This window comes from Panthera pardus, unplaced genomic scaffold (genome assembly GCF_024362965.1).
Source record: "Panthera pardus isolate Hobbes unplaced genomic scaffold, ASM2436296v1 HiC_scaffold_7, whole genome shotgun sequence".
Taxonomy (NCBI): domain Eukaryota; kingdom Metazoa; phylum Chordata; class Mammalia; order Carnivora; family Felidae; genus Panthera; species Panthera pardus.
Window position 1 is genome coordinate 74073375 of NW_026527002.1, and position 17048 is coordinate 74090422.

The following is a 17048-nucleotide window of genomic DNA, read 5'->3' on the forward strand; positions in this document are numbered from 1 at the left end:
GTGGGCCCCCCACAAGGCTTCCCCCTGCTGCCTGAGTATCAACTCCTTATACGTTCAGCTGGTACTTCCGGTGATGGTTTAGTTCTTCACATGCCCTGAGCACCTGTGGCGGGCCAGGCCCTGTCCCCATCCCTCGGGACACGGGGATGCCCAAGGCATGATCACAGCCTCTATGCTGGGGCCGTGGACCAGAATGGGTCAGAGCTGAGGCTTTGGTGGATGCGCTGATGCAGGGTCCAGCCGTTGTCATTCCACATTGGGCTGTGTGGTTGAGCGAGTAATGAACGTTTCCGTTCCTCGGTGTCAAATTCACAGCCGGGGCGGTAACGGCACCCGCTTGCCCTGACTGGTAGGGTCTTAGCGGGAGTGACTGAGAGACAATTAACAAGGAGCCCCCCGGCGTCCCTGCCTTGGAGGCCAGAGAGTGACCCCCAAACTCCGACCTCTTTTCTGTCCTTCCTCACTGCCGCGGTGTCAGAAAAAGCCACGCCAAACAGATGGTCTGCGTGAGAGCCAGTGTCTCTGTAACATAACACACACTTTCGGCTTCAACCGAAAGTCCCTCATGCCAAGCACCAGGAAGAACCAAGAAGCTCTCAAACCGATTGAAAGGTGATCAGTAGATTCCAAAACCATGAACACAGAGGTTTTAGAATTACCCGAGGAAACTTGGGGCTGAAACGTTAGGGCTGAAATCTTAAGTATACTTCAGCGAGCAACTATGAACACACGTGAAACAAATGAAAAAAATAGAAAGCCTCAGCCAAGAAACAGAAAATCTCAGGAAAAAAAAAAAAAAAAAACAACAACCAACCAAAACCCGAGAAGATATAAAAGAAGAACCCGATGAAACTTGTGGAACTGAAAATACACTAAGTGAAATAAAAAGCCCAGCGATGGGCTCAGAAGCAGAATTGAAATATAATCCTAATTTCAGGTGGAGACCTCCCTGCCTCCTGCAGGGCACCAAAGGCTCATGAACCCTGGGGGCTGGGATGACCATTTCTGTACCCCGAGGGCTCACCCCTGGTTCTGGCTAATTGGAGGGGCTTGCTTAAATGATGGCGGTGTCTGATTTGGGATGTGAGCCCTTGAGGAGCCCAGGGAATTAACCCCACCCCCACCCCCAACCCCGGTCTCTTGTCTATCTTTCCTGTACTCAAGGGCAGCATGGTCCCATCTCCCTGGGATGGAACCATGGTTTCCAGTTCAATCCAGCTGTCCCAAGACACAATTCGGGATCTTGTTCTCCCTCAGTGGTCTCTCTTTTCCGGGAGATGCAGCCTGCAGGGAACAGCTTAGAAAATTCCAGCCTGCAGGTTGGTAGAGGCATTGGAGAATGTCAAATCTAGCCCCTCATTTTCTATCTAGGAAAACTAAGACACAGGGAGAAAGAAGTTTCCCAAGGAGCCACTCTTGTGAGTTGCAGAGTTAGAACGTAAAATCTCTCCACCAACTCACAAGAGGCTTTACATTTACACAAAATCTTTAACGTTTATTCATTTTTGAGAGACGGAGCGCAAGCAGGGGTGGGGCAGAGACAGAGGGAGGCACAGAATCCGAAGCAGACTCCGGGCTCCAAGCTGTCGGCATGGAGCCCGATGCGGGGCTCGAACTCACGAACCGTGAGATGGTGACCTGAGCCGAAGTCGGATGCTTGACTGACAGAGCCACCCAGGCACCCCGAGGCTTTACGTTTTAAGTCAGGATTCCTAGTTCCTGGAGGCCCAGCCTGGGCTTTGGTAGAGAAAGCAAGAGAGGGAAAGAATCTGCTCTGCTCTCCGTCTTCCATTCAACAAAAAAACTTTAAACTGCGGTGTGTGATTCCCCATAGTTCCTTCTCTCTGCTTTGGAAAGCAGAAAGTCAAGGTCGGCGGTCCTACTGGCCTGAACCCCTGAGGGTTGCTTTAACCCCACTCCCCTCCTCTTTGACCTCAGGGCTGCAGCAGGGGAAGTGAGAACAGTCGGGGAGCCTGCAGAGCTGGCTGGCGGGAGGGAGACGGAAGTTTGTCACATATGGTCTCCTTTAGCCTCCAAGGCATGGGATTGCCTGTTTCTGGAAACATCACTGATACGGGGTCTGTCCTCGTTTCCCGGGGCTGCTCTCCCACACGTGTGTTCTGTCATAGTGGTGGAGGCCCCAGGAATGACGCGGAGCCCTGGCAGGTGGGCTCCTTCCGGTCACCCCCGCCATTCCTTGGCTTGTAGGCCCATCACGCCCGCGTGAGTCCTGCCTTCACACGCCTCTGCCCTGTGTCCCTCTGCCTCTCCAACCTCCCTCTCCTCCTACGGACATCCGTCATTAGATTTAGGGTTCCATCCCTCATCTAGAAATCCTTAATTACGCCTACGAAGACCCGCCGCCGAACAGGGTCACGTTCACAGCTTCCCGGTGGACAGATCTCTTGGGGGTGGGCGACACCATTTAACCCGCCACGGGGTCCCTGGGCTTCCCCGACTCCTCAAGGGAGTCTTTGAACGTGGGCAGTATGACTCCGGCTCCCCTCTCTGACTGCCCGCCGTCTCCTCTGACAGGAGCAGAACGAGTTGGTCCCCCCTTCACAGGGCCCCAGGAGACGCCAAGCAGAAGGGACTCGGCAGGGATGACAGTGTTCTCTTGTGGCTTCTCCCTGTGGGTGAGGGGATCCTCCAACTGGAGAATAGAGGGGTCTTAGTTGCAGCTGCCGCAAGCCCCCCCAGGAACAGAAGAGGAAACTGAGGGCTGAAAGCAGTTAGCTCGGGTCAGGCAGGAAGTCTCGCCGGCCAGGCTGAGAGCCCGGCCAGGGGCTCGGGTTCTGGATCTTTGTATCTCGGAGGAGAGGTCCCTAAAGTGAGAAAGGCTTTGTCTGCTTGGAGGTCAGTGTGGCCAAGGTCCCGTGGGCACGGAGGGAGGCTACAGGCAGGCAGGAGAAGGGTCTCCACGGGGTAAAACCTCTGTCCCCGGCAGGAGAGGAGGAGCCCCTATTTCCTGCCTGCCCTGCGATCTGCCCCTCGGCTGGCCCTGCCCACCCTCCTGGATCAGAGCCTGTGGCGGGTGGAGACGCCAGGAACTTCTTCATGCTGAGGCACACAGGGTGGTGGGGACGGTCAGGGCTGCCCCCTTCAGAGGAACAGCCTTCTTTGGGCCAGGGTCACCTGCAGGAAAACCCTGAACCCCCTCCCGTCCCTCTTGTCCCACAGACGAGGCAGCTGGAGCCAGAGAAGGGGCTGGGATGGCCTGAAGTCACATTACCTGGAGAGGCCTGCAGGTGCCCGGGGCTGCTTGAGCCAGCGCTCGGCCTCTATCTGGAAGCTTCCCGGCCTCAAAGTTCTCCTTTTCCAGATGAGCCAGCTGGCGCTGCCCACCGAGCTTTTCTTTGTTAGTCTGGGAACAAAACAATAACACAACGTGTCATGGAGCCTCTCGTTTGGCTCACGAGCTGAGGTCTCCCGGGACAGAGTTTGCTGGGCCCCTCGGAGCTGCCAGGTCTGTGCGTGAAGTCGGCACCTCAGGTCACCGGCGGCCAGAGAAGAGGAGAGACGCGTTCACCATCTGGGTCTGGGGAGGAATGAGGGTGTCTCCCTCCAGCCCCTGGGGAGTAGTCCTTGGCTCATGACCTTTGACTCCAAAGCAACTTCTCTTCCAAGAGCCGCTCCAGCGGGCTGGTCATGGGTGCTCTGTGGTCTGGCAGGATTTCCTTTGTACCAGACAGAGCACCCTCCTCCCTGCTGTGTGACCTCGGGCAGGCTGCCTGACCTCTCTCTGCTCTGCGTCTCCTGCATGCTCGGCTCAAGGAAGGCAGGGGAGTGAAGCCCTCTATCTCCACTCTGACGGCAGGGCCGTCCTTTCCCAGAGGTACAAACAGGAACTGAGCCGGCCGGAGTGGCTGTTTTAAAAGAACGCTCTGGCCGGGAGGGTGTGTCTGTCCGATTTGGTTCTCTGCCCCACGGGCTCTGGGAAAAGTTCCAGGCCTGCTCGAGTTTATCAGATTCCTTTCTTTACTCACCCAACCTTGAATTCCATGGAAAACAAAATAGAGAAGAAAAAAACAAAGCAGCCTACCACTGGATTCCATCATTTCCTGGATTTTAAAGTCTTTTGGAGCTGGGTTTCTGCACTTGGCCCCCTACCACACGGGTGCTCTAGGGCAAGACGTTTCAGTCTCTCGGAGCCTCCGTTTCCTCGCTTCCTGTGTGTAAAACGGGTGTAGTAACGAAGCTTCTGCAGCGTGTTCAAGGACCACAGCCGATCCCGGACAACAGTCCTTGGCAGGGCGCCCACGATCGCGGCGGGACAGAGCGGGCCGGTGTCGCTCTGGGCGGCCCTTCGTCACCCTCGGATTCACACCCCAGCCAAGATGTCCCCGTTCCTAATCCCGGCACCTGCCGATACGTTGTGTTACATGGTAACAGGGACGCTGCAGGCGTGATTAAGTTAAGGATCTTGAAACGGGCTGATGTAATCACAAGAGTCCTTTCGAGAAGGAGGCCGGGGATCAGTCGGGTAGAAGGAGGCCAGGGGACCGCGGAAACGGAGAAGGAAAAGGCGGTGAGACGTGGGGCCAGGAGCCAAGGAATGTGGGCGGCCCGGGGAAAGCTGGAAGAGGCAGGGATCAGATTTTTCCCCTGGAAGCTCCAGAAGAAACACGACTCTGCTGACACCTTGATTTTAGACTTCTGGCCTGCAGAACCCTAAGACACGAACCGCGTGTTGCCTTAAGGGACTGAGTATGTGGCTGCAGTAGAGGCCACAGGAAACTGAGAGAAGCCCAGAGAAGACGTCCGTGCTGAGTCCCCCGGGCTCCCTGCCTCCTGCCCTCGCCCTGACTCCGCTCCTCCAGCCTTCTCGTGCGTTCTGTGAGCTTCCTGATCTCCCGTGCTGCCCACGCTCTCGGCAACGAGCCCGGCTCTCCCAGGCTCCCCAGCGGGACGTGCCCTCTGCCTCGTGGGGTGGCGTTGACTCCACGGTGGACGGTCCTTCTCTGCCCCGCTTGGGTTGGCAGTTCTGACTCAGACTAGCTGATAAAACATGGGCAGAGGATGGTTTGCTGGGACTTGTCACAAAATGCTCCAAGGAAGAATATTCTTCTGGACGCACCGAAAGCCAGTCTTCAGGTTCCTTGAGCTGAGGAAATGTTTCAGAAAATGTTAACGGAAAACACAAGAGAAAGATGAGCAGGCGTGGTGGGTCTGGGATCTCCCTGCAGCCTGGGAGGGTTGGCTCCCAACTGCATGAGGTCTGGGAGCTGATAGATCGTGGAGGGGGGCACCCCAATGTAGGACCTGAGGGTTTGAAGGGAGCAGAGCAGCGACTGCGGGCTGCGGGCGTGTGTGATACGAGGGGGCCATGCAAAGACCGCTGCCTCCCGCTTTGATGTCATTGCTGTCGCTGTTCCATGATGGCATTTCTTAATTTTTTTAATGTTTATTTACCTTTGAGAGAGACAGAGCACGAGGCGGGGAGGAGCAGAGCGGGAGGGAGACAAAGAATCCGAAGCAGGCTCCAGGCTCCGAGCTGTCAGCACAGAACCCGACGCAGGGCTCGAACCCACGAATCTCCAGATCGTGACCTGAGCCGAAGTCGGTCGCTCAACCGACCGAGCCACCCCGGCGTCCCTCCATGATGGCATTTCTGATGCTAACTGGCTGAGCCTCTCAAAGCGTCTCTGGTTACCTGTTTCATTCTGCAGGTCTCTCATTAGGCTGTGAGTTCCTGGAGGTCAGGGGCATGTCGACCTTCATCTCCTGCCCTTAGCTCCTGGCTCGAGCCAGGGGCCTGGCACACAGTGGGGACCCAACGGACGTCTGCAGAATGAAGCTTTTCCTCCTCTGGCTTCCTCTCCTGAAGGAGGCAGTGGCAACCCTTCGCATCGCCGGAACTTTATGTTGACCAAAAATGGTTAGGGAGGCCCGGAGGGAAGAACGTTGTGTCTGAGTTCAAGTTCCAGCGCAACCCATGGCTTGACATTTGGGAAACCTCCCCGCCCTGGCTTGTCTCAGGTGCGTGTGTGTGTGTGTGCACGCACACGCGTGCGGGAGGGGGTGTGGTAATACCACCCTCCTGGCCTGGACGGGTCTGTCTCCTCCGGGAGAGGCTCTCCTTGGAAGGACCTCTTGGAGTTGACTATGCCAACAGCACCCATCACGGGGCCCCGCACAGAGTTGGCGCTGTGAGTGTCTATCGCTTGAACTTGGCAGGATATCTCTCTAAAGGTCATGCTTCCTCTCTCTCCCCACCATGTTTATTCCCTACCCACACTCTTCTCCCTTGGCCTCCATCGTCCCCTCCCTTCTGAAGCAGGGGCAAGTTACCAGAAAAGCAAGGCTGAGCATCGATCCCCTCCTGCTTTACGCCCTTGAAGGCTTGTTTTTTTTTTGGATGTTTATTTATTTTTGAGAGAGAGAGAGAGAGGGAGGGACAGCACTCGAGCGGGAAAGGGGCAGAGAGAGAGGGAGACACAGAATCCGAAGCAGTCAGCTAAGTGTCCGACTCTTGATTATGGCTCAGGTCACGATCTCACCGTCTGTGAGTTCGAGCCCCGCATCGGGATCTGCATTCACAGCACGGAGCCTGCTTGCGATTCTCTCTCTCTCCCTCTCTCTCTCTGCCCCTCCCCTGTTCGTGCCGTCTCTGTCTCTGTCCGAATAAATAAGTAAACTTAAAAAAAAAATAAACTTTTTTACAATGCACAAAAAAAATCAGCCGATGGTCTTTCAAAAAGAATTACCATCTCATTTCTTTACCTTAGACAATCTTTTCTGTATTTCAAATCTCAGCTCCAAGGCTACTCCTTGCATGGAGACGTCTTTGTTTTTTTGTTTTTTGGTATTTTTTCCACTTGATATTTATTTATTTATTTTTATTCTGTTACTATTAGTTTTGTCAATACGAAATTTACTGTCAAATTGGTTTCCATACAATACCCAGGGCTCATCCCAACAGGTGCCCTCCTCGGTGCCCATCCCCCGCCCTCCCCTCCCTCCCACCGCCATCAACCCTCAGTTTATTCTCAGTTTTTAAGAGTCTCTTATGGTTTGGCTCCCTCCCTCTCTAACTTTTTTTCTCCCTCTCCTCCCTCCTGGTCTTCTGCTGAGTTTCTCAGGATCCACATATGAGTGAAAACATGTGGTATCTGTCTTTTTCTGCCTGACTCATTTCACTTAGCATAACACTCTCCAGTTCCATCCACGTTGCTACAAAAGGCCAGATTTCATTCTTTCTCATTGCCAAGTAGTATTCCTTTGTATATATAAACCACATCTTCTTTATCCATTCGTCAGTTGATGGGCATTTAGGCTCTTTCCATAGTTTGGCTATTGTTGAAAGTGCTGCTATAAACATTGGGATACAAGTGCCCCTATGTATCAGCACCCCTGTATCCCCTGGGTCAATTCCTAGCAGTGCTATTGCTGGGTCATAGGGTAGTTCTATTTTTAATTTTTTGAGGGACCTCCACACTGTTTTCCGGAGCGGCTGCACCAGTTTGCATTCCCAACAACGGTGCAAGAGGGTCCCCGTTTCTCCACATCCTCTCCAGCATCTGGAGTCTCCTGATTTGTTCATTTTAGTCACTCTGACCGGTGTGAGGTGGTATCTCAGTGGGGTTTTGATTTGTATTTCCCTGATGAGGAGTGACGTTGAGCATCTTTTCATGTGCCTGTTGGCCATCCGGATGTCTTCTTTAGAGAAGTGTCTATTCATGGCATGGAGACTTCTTTGAAATCTCCTACTCTTTTCGCATGGCTGTTTCTCTTTCCATTCGGTCAGTGTTTACTTTAAATATTTAGGGGCTCTGATGTTGGGTGCATGAACATTCACACCAGTTCCATCTTCCTGCTGAATTCATCCGTTTATCATCAGTTTTGACTTAAAGTCTCTTTTGTCTGTTATTAGTGGGCCTGGTCCATCTTACTTTCAGTTCCCATCTGTATGGAATATTGTTTTCCTTCCTTTCATGATCAGCCTGCATGTGTCCTCACATCTAAAGTGAGTCTCTTGGGGCGCCTGGGTGGCTCAGTCGGTTAAGCGGCCGACTTCGGCTCAGGTCATGATCTCGCGGTCCGTGAGTTCGAGCCCCGCGTCGGGCTCTGTGCTGACAGCTCGGAGCCTGGAGCCTGTTTCAGATTCTGTGTCTCCCTCTCTCTGACCCTCCCCTGTTCATGCTCTGTCTCTCTCTGTCTCAAAAATAAATAAACGTTAAAAAAAATTTTAATTAAAGTGAGTCTCTTGGGGGCACTTGGGCGGCTCAGTTGATTGAACGCCCGACTTTGGCTCAGGTCATGATCTTGCAGTTTGTGAGTTCAAGCCCCACATCGGGCTGACTGCTGTCAGACTGTCCGTGCAAAGCCCGCTTCAGATCCTCTGTCCCCCTTCCTGTGTCCCTGCCCCACTGGTGCTCTCCCCAAAATAAATAAATGTTTTTAAAAAATATAAAAATTAAAGTGAGTCTCTTGTAGGGCCGCCTGGGTGGCTCAGTTGGTTAAGCGTCCGACTTCAGCTCAGGTCAAGATCTCATGGTTCATGGGTTCGAGCCTTGCATCGGGCTCTGTGCTGACAGCTCAGAGCCTGGACCCTGCTTTGGATTCTGTGTCTCCCTCTCTTTCTGCCCCTCCCCCGCTCTCTCTCTCTCTCAAGAATGAACATTGAGCCACATGCAGTGTTAAGGTCTTCACTCGTGTTCTTTTAAACGAACCATGAGTTAGAGGCAAGGCTTACCCCCATTTGGCGGATGGGGGAGCCCAGGCTCAGAGGAGTAAAGAAACATTTGGACTCACCCACTTGGAAACAGCAGACCAGGATTCGAGCCCTGGTTGGCCAGTTCCAAGCTTGGGTTATGACCCGCTGTACTCTTGCATCAGTGAGCGTTAGATCTTGCTGTAAGTGCCAGAGAATCCCAAGCGACAGTGGCCTAAATAGGAGGGAAGTTCTGTCTCTCTTGTGTAAAAGGAGCCCAGAGGCAGGCAGCCGGGGTCAGCAGGGCAGTAGAGCAGTCTCCCCAGAAACCCAGGGTTCTGATTTCTCTGCTCCATCCTTAGCACGCACCTTCAATCTCAAGGTCTCATGGCCCAAGAGGGCTGCCACAGCTCCAGCCATGGCAACACCCAAATTCCAAGTCACCAGCAGGACGAGGTGGGTAGGAAGAAGGCGTTCTTCTTCTTTAAGGCCATTTTCTGGACGTCTCATGCACCTTTTTTATTGCCGTGTAACAGATTACCACAAATTTAGCAGCTTAAAACGCTGTGCATCCGTCACATCGCAGTTACTGTGGGTCAGGAGTCTAGAAACGGCTCAGCTGGGTTCTCTACTTCAGCGTCTTATGGCCCCTCAATCCAGGTATAGGCTAGTGCTGCTGTCTCCTTGGAGGTACCAGCTGGTGGCTTCTGAGCTACTTCTAAGCTAAGGTGGCTTTGTTGCCAGAATTCCGGTCCTTTGAAGGGCTGGGGGCGCTGAGGGCCTCAGTTTCTTTCTGGCTGTTTGCCGGAAGCGTCCCTCACTCAGCTCCTCGGAACCGCCTGCAATTTGTCACGTGGGCTTCCTTAACTGGCCTACGTACTTCATCAAACGAGCAAGGGTCCTTGTAGGACATGGCCACCTGTGTACATATGTGTGTGTGCACGTACCTGTGATCACCACACGCTCACGGACATCCTCTGACCTTGGCTGTGTTCTGCCGGTCTAGAAGCAGGTCAAAGCTCCCACCCACCTCCAGGGGAGGGGATCATGCAAAGACGTGAGCCTCAGGAAGCAAGGGCCACAGGCGCCGCAGGAACAGTTGGTCTACCCCAATCCTTACGACACTCGGATTGGCCTCCCGTGGGCTAAAACCCGGTCCCATAGTCACCACGGTGCACAGGAACCCAGGGATGAAGTTTCTTAACTGTTCAGCCACGTGCCCCTTTCAAAGCCGGGGTTCCATTACCAACAAGATGGATATTGGCATCTACAAGTCATTTTTGTAAAATTCAAGTTGGTTGATATCTAGTGTAGTCCTGGCTTCAGGAGTAGGACCCAGCGATTCGTCTCTTACGCACGACACCCGGTGCTCATCCCAACACGTGCCCTCCTTCACGCCCTTCACCCGTCTAGCCCGTCGCCCCCCTCCCCTCCAGCAACCCTCAGTTTGTTCCCTATATTTAAGAGTCTCTAATGGTTTGCCTCCCTCTCCCTCTCAATTTTCATCTCATTGTGCCTTCCCTTCCCCTATGTTTATCTGTCGAGTTTCTCAAATTCCACATATGATGATATCTGTCTTTCTCTGACTTATTTCACTTGGCTATAACACACTCTAGTTCCATCCATGTTGCTGCAAATGACAAGATCTCATTCTTTTTCATCACGGAGTAGTATTCCTTTGTGTATATATACCGCATCTTTATCCATTCATCAGTCAACGGACACGTGGGCTCTTTCCATACTTGGCTATTGTTGATAACGTTGCTGTAAACATTGGGGGTGCATGTGCCCCCTTCGAATCAGCCTTTTTGTATCCTTTGGGAGAATTCCTAGTAGTGCTATTGCTGGGTCATGGGGTAATTCTATGTTTAATTTTCCGAGTAACCTCCACGCTGTTTTCCAGAGTGGCTGCACCAGTTTGCATTCCGGCCAAAAGAGCAACACGGTTCCTCTTTCCCCGCCTCCTCGCCAACATCTGTTGTTCATGTGAGCCATTCTGACAGGTGTGAGGTGGTATCTCATCGTGGTTTTGATTTGTATTTCCCCGATGATGAGGAATGTTGAGCATCTTCTCATGTGTCTGTTAGCTATCTGGACATCTTTTTGGGAAAAGTGTTTATTCATATCTTTTCCCCATTTCTTCACTATTTATTTCATGATTATTTGTGGGGGGTTTTTGCCCATTTCTTGCTATTTATTTCACGATTATTTGTTTTTTGGGGTGTTGATTTGGATACGTTCTTTACAGATTTTGGATACTAACCCTTTATCTGGTATGTCATTTGCAAATATCTTCTCCCATCCCATGGGTCGCCTTTTAGTTTTGCTGATTGTTTCCTTTGCTGTGCAGCAGCTTTTTATCTTGATGGGGTCCCAATCGTTCATTTTTGCTTTTATTTCCCTTGCCTCTGCTAGAAGTCACTTCCATTACTCGTAGGAGAAAATGTGAAAGACATTGTTGATGACAGAGGCATTTTCTCCTTTCCTTCCTTTTCTCCTTTCCTATGCTTTGTCCTCATCATATCAATTTTAAGAAGAAAGAAAAAACGAAAATCGATCAGTATGAGGTTCCGTGTTCTCGAGAAGTTTTCTGGTGGACTTTGCCATGCATTTCTGGCTTCCTTCCCATTCTGCCTTCTTCTTTTTTTTTTTTTTTTTAGTTTTATTGTTTACACCCTATCATGAAACTCCCACTTCTTGAGTCAGCAGGAGGGGTGGAATCCTAAGGAAATAATTTGGGGTGTACCAATAGCTCCAGGCACGAGGAGAGTCACCAGAGTGTGTGCTAGAATACAAATATTTGATACAACCTTGATGACCAGCTATTACATGCTGAGTGGATGTGATAACAGCAAACCACATGCTGGGCCAATAGCAGTCATAAAAGTCATGTTTGCAGATGTTTGTTTAAGGAGGGGAAAAGAAAGGCTCGGGATATGTTAGGTTTAAAAAAAGCCAGATAGGATAACTATATATATATATATATATATATATATATATATATATATATATATAACTATGACTTCAATCATCTAAAAATTGCATGTAATAAAAAATAATCTGCAAAAATCAATCACAAAAATGTTAACAATATTTATCTCTGGGTAAGGGGACTCCAGGTATCATTCATTTCCTTCGTTCCACATTTCTGTATTTTTCCAGACCTTTACTGAGTAGGAAAGTATTGCTCATGAAGTCATAAAGATGGAAGAGAAATACATATATTCACTCCCCTGGCAGGAAACACAGTTTCACCCAGTGTGAATTGCATGGGAGGGCGTGGCTGGTCTTGTGGTTCCCTGGGCCAGGCTGAAAGTGAGCATTCCTTCTAGAAGACCGGCAACAGTGGAGGGGGTGGGACTCTGAGCCCGTGAGACCAGGGTTTATCTCCCACCGCCCCCGCAATGGTCAGAAGCAGAAGAGGCGGCCTGGGGTCGGAGCAGGGTCATATGAGTCCAGCAGAGTCCGCGGGGGTTCGCCCGGTGGCAACGACATCCCAGGGAAAGCCACCATGCCCCTGCCTGTGTGCACCACCCACTTTCTCTCGGTGGCTGATTGCTTCTTTCCCCAGGGCCCACGATACCCCCGAGCAGGAGCAGACTCAGCCCGTGCATGGGAGAGGCCAGAGCAATGGAGGACTTCCAGGGGCCCCCGTAAACAATGGCGGATGGAGGCTGGTGGCTGACGTCCAGCTCCCCCGCCCCTCCGTGCCACGCTGCTGAGTCGATCTCTGCAGTCTGTCGGGGAACCCCAGTCGGAGCGAGCCCCGGGTGCCCATTGTGGTAGACTGCTCGTGCGTGTACCTGACATCCGTCTCTTTCTTCCCTGCCTCACCTTCCCAGTCCCTGCGATCATTTCCCAAATAAAGTCCCTGCACGTAAATCCTTATGCCATAATCTGGTTCTGGGAAACTCAGTCTAAGACTTGGCATCTCTCACCGGCTCTGCTCTGGAATATTGACTTCTCCTTCTCCGCATACGTCTTACCCCCAGGGGCCCATCCCAGGCAACCATCTTGTCCCAGACACTCTTTTCCCACGTCTCCGGTCTGGCCTGCCCTCGTGTCTCTGGCTCCCAACATTACTGTCCCATTTCCCCCACGGCCCTGATCTTTGTGTTAACACCTACCTGTGCTTTCTTCGCTGGTTTTGGAAAATAGGTGGCCATTATACCTGGCTTCTCTTCTCCAGCCATTTCCCTGATTCCTCAGCCATTCTCACTGTGGGTAAGCGGCCCTCCGATGCTGCCCTCATTCAAGACAGCCAACAATCGCCTTGGAGTGCTCCACAGCACAGCGGCCATCTTGCTAACAGTGACCACAAAGGCAACAATAACAACAATGGTTATGGTTATTTCCTGAGCTTCTAACGGTTTCCCATCTCACTCAAAGGAAAACCCAAAACCCAGTGGCTACAGAGTCATGTGTGATGGGCTTTCTTTTCCTTCTGATCCTATCTAGTCTTCTCTTTCCTGGCCTCAGCAGTGAAACATAAGGTGAAACAGGGGAGAGAGAAATAAGGAAGACACACAGAAGACAGCTAACGTATCATACTTAGCGTTTCTGAGACAGAAAATGTAAAAATGGGAGAAAGATTATTCACACGTGTATTAGAAAAAATTTCCTAAAATAAATGTGCAGACTGAATGGGCAAAGTGTCCCATCCCACACCCCAATGCCCACAAAGCCTGCGAGATAATCCACACCAAGATACAGTTCCCGAACTTTCATGCTAAGGAAAGGAGCTTGGACACGTTCAGGTAGAAAAAGCAATTAAGTATAAGAGTGGACAAAGCCAGGCAAACTCTTGATTTTTCTCCAGCCGTTTTCATTGCTAGAAACAATGGCAATGACATTTTGAAGGAAGGAAGTAGGGCCCAAACATGTCAATTCCAGCCAAGTTGACTTTCAGATATGAAGGCAACAGGCAGACATTTGCAGCCAAACAAGAAATTAGGAACCAGAGTGTCCATGAGCTTTCTGTGGGGAAAGAAAATGAGAACAAGAGAAAATCCGGCTGATGGGAGTTCCTGTCATCCAAGTGATAAATCCAGACACAGGACGCTGAGCTGGAACAGCATCTAGGAACACTGATGATGAACATGGAGTCCATTTAAATGTCAAAGTCATTCAAAACACAGGCACGAATGATGGTTCTGAAACAATGCAAGTTGTATCAAACTTACTGTTGAAAACGTCAGTACTAACAAGTGTAATCGTCGGATGGTAGAAATGGAGGAAGATGAAGGACATATGTAAGGACACAGACTTTCTTTTCATCATTATTCATTTATTCGACAAACACTAGTTGAGCACTTACTATGGTCAGATCCTGGTCTAGTTTCTAGAGAAAACGCGGAAAAAGTCAAAATTCCTGTCCTTGTGCCCCTGACGTTATGTTGACCACTGAAACACTAATTCTGACTCCTTGCTGAGTTTGGGATCTTGGGTCTTGTTCCAGATCCCATGAGGAGTTTCAGAACCCACAAGGCTTGTTCATGCTTTTAACTGTCCTCTCTGCCTGGGAGGCTTCTTCTCTTTTGCTTTGTTGACACCTACTCAACTTTACTCAGTTTAAGCGTTGCCTCTTTCAGGAAGTCTTCCTTGATCTCTCACTCTGGCTGGATTAGGCATCCTTCTAATGTGCCTCCTTCAGTCACAACTCCATCCATTTGAGAACTTCTCAAAGCTGAGCTATTCAAGGCAGAGACTATGTGTTTTAGGTCTTTGCATTTTGAGCATGGTGCCAGGGCAAGAAAATAGGTACTAAGTAAGTTACATAGATAGATGGATGGATAAATAATTGGATGGATGAAAGAATGGATGGATGGATGGATGGATGGGCAGATGGATGGATGGATGGATGGATGGATGGATGGACGGACAGATATATGGACAGATGGATGGATAGATGGATGGATGGACAGATGGATGGATAGATGGATGGATGGATGGATAGATGGATGGACAGATGATGGATAGATGGATGGACAGATGGATGGATGGATGGATGGATAGATGGATGGACAGATGGATGAATACATGGATGGATGGGCAGATGGATGGACGGATGGACAGACAGATGGATGGATGGACAAATGGATGGATGGATGGATGGATGGATGGACAGATGGATGGATAGATGGATGGATGGAAGGATGGATGGATGGAAGGATGGACAGATGTGTGGACAGATGGATGGATAGATGGATGGATAGATGGATGGATGGACAGATGGATGGATGGATGGATGGATAGATGGAGGGACAGATGGATGAATACATGGATGGATGGGCAGATGGATGGACGGATGGACAGACAGATGGATGGATGGACAAATGGATGGATGGATGGATGGATGGATGGATGGATGGACTGAAGAGTGAATAGTTAGTTGAATGTATGGATAAGTGAATGGATGGAAGGATGGTGGTGTGAAGCTGGTCCCCTTGTGTGCTATCACCCACTCCCTGTCCACACCCCATCTTATTATTGCAAACTAGAAGCCTAACCATATCCCATGCTCTTAATCTGTCATCTTCTCTCCATGGCCTACTCAATAAAGTCCAAGCTCTTCACTGTGACGTGTATGTCCTCTGTGATCGAGGGTCTTTCTTCTTCTCTAGGCTCCTGTCTCAGAGATGCTTCAGCCTCTGACCCAACCGAGATTAGATCTAAGTGTCTACGTGCTCTAAGTGGAATTAGAGCAAACCCCTTGACGTGGCCTCCTCTTCGCTTTATGCCTTTGCTTGTCCTGCTTCCTCTACGTGAGATTTCTTTCTCCCCCAGATATATTCCTCCTCATCGGGTCCTCCATTCTCTGTATAACGTTAGATCTTTACCCCTTAAACTCTTTGGTTTGGTTATTGGTTTACTTACTTGCTACCGGCACCAGCCTGTGAGTTCCTTGAGAAAATAGTCCTAAATCTTATTCAGAGCGGAAGAAGATTCAACACCTGACAAAGAACAGGTACTCAAGAAATATGCGGGAAAATAAAATCGTGTGATGGGCAGAATGATGACCCCTAAAGATGTCCATATCTTAATCCCCGCAGCCTATGAGTATGTGACTTTACCTGGCAAAAGGGACTTTGCAGATGCAATTAAGGACGTTAAGATAAAGAGATTATCCTGGATTATCTGGGTGGGACCAACGTAATTACAAGGGTCCTTAAAACATGGAAGAGGGAGGCCCCGGAGTCAGAAACGTGATGATGGTAGCAGAGGTCAGAGTGCTGTGGTTCCTGGCTCTGAAGGGGGAGGAGAAGCCGCCAGCAGCCTCTGGAAGGAATGTAGCCTTGCCAACACCTTGGTTTTAGTCCATCGAGTCCCATTTAGGACTTTTGACCCCCAGGACTGTAAAATCCTAAGCGTTAAGGCGCTAACCTCCTGGTCGTTTGTTACAGCGGGAAAAGGGCACCAATGTAAGAGTAACAGCTGCAGCTTTGCTCCCCCTCTGTCTCCGCTGTGCCTGACACACCGTGTCTGTTGACTCATTTAGCGCCAAAGGTCTGAGAGGAGTGTGAAGTGACTGTCACGTGGGTAGTAAGTGGCAGGGGGGGGATTGCAACCCCCGGCAGTCTGGCTCCAGAGCCCCAGCCCGTAGCTGCTCCCCTGGATGAAAGGGCACAAGGGACCTTCATCTCTGTGACCCAGAGATGCCCTGATCGACCGTTCCAGGGTTAGTTCTCAGGGACAATCTAAAATAATCCTAGTTCCTTCCTAATCCAGACCCCAGAGGCAGGAAACTCTTTCTTGTCCTTCACTTTACGTCTTCTTCTTCTTTTTTTTTAATGTTTTATTTTTGAGCGGGGGAGGGACAGAGAGAGAGAGGGAGACACAGACTCTGAAGCAGGCTCCAGGCTCCGAGCTGTCAGCACAGAGCCCGACTTGGGACTCGAGCCCACAAACTGGGAGATCAGGACCTGAGCTGAAGTCGGACGCTTAACCAACTGAGCCCCCCAGGCGCCCCCAGTCCTTCACTTCTTAGCTTCTCTTTCCCTTCTTCCCAAGGAGGAAGCTGGCCGCCTGTCCGTGCTGGGAGCCAAGTGAGCCGGGAGATAGGCTGGGCTCGCCAGGTGCGCGGTGGCTTTTCCCAGAAGTCTTCCTGCTGTGCCAGGAGAAGTCCTGGAATCCTGGCTACCCAGTGTGCCAGGAGAAGCGATGGTTCTGCTCCTCCGATCAGCCTCCGTGAGGGCGGGCAGCCCACGGGCCTCGGGGCAGGAGGACCGTCCAGGAGCCCAAGCCGATACCCTCTCCCGAGCCTGTGCTGGAGACCTGCGTCCTCGGCTCCCGGGAGGAAGCGTGAAGGGCTCACGAATAGGTGGAAAATGTGGTCCCCCCCCACCAGCCACCAGTAAAACACACATCAGTTACCCACCAAATCCGTGAAGTTAAA

At 51.0% G+C, this 17048-nt stretch overlaps 1 long non-coding RNA gene across 3 annotated transcripts; it reads left to right on the forward strand.

Annotated features, from left to right (window-relative positions):
* Nucleotides 1-5024: 5024 nt before the first annotated feature.
* LOC109273098 (uncharacterized) lies at nt 5025-12535 on the forward strand. Of its 3 annotated transcripts, XR_002082758.2 has the most exons (3): nt 5025-6149; nt 11894-11968; nt 12225-12535. It is a non-coding gene; the product is annotated as an uncharacterized LOC109273098 (long non-coding RNA). The 3 variants fall into 3 exon arrangements; XR_002082757.2 differs by lacking the exon at nt 11894-11968; XR_008419918.1 differs by lacking the exons at nt 11894-11968; nt 12225-12535 and adding an exon at nt 6488-6650.
* Nucleotides 12536-17048: the final 4513 nt, after the last annotated feature.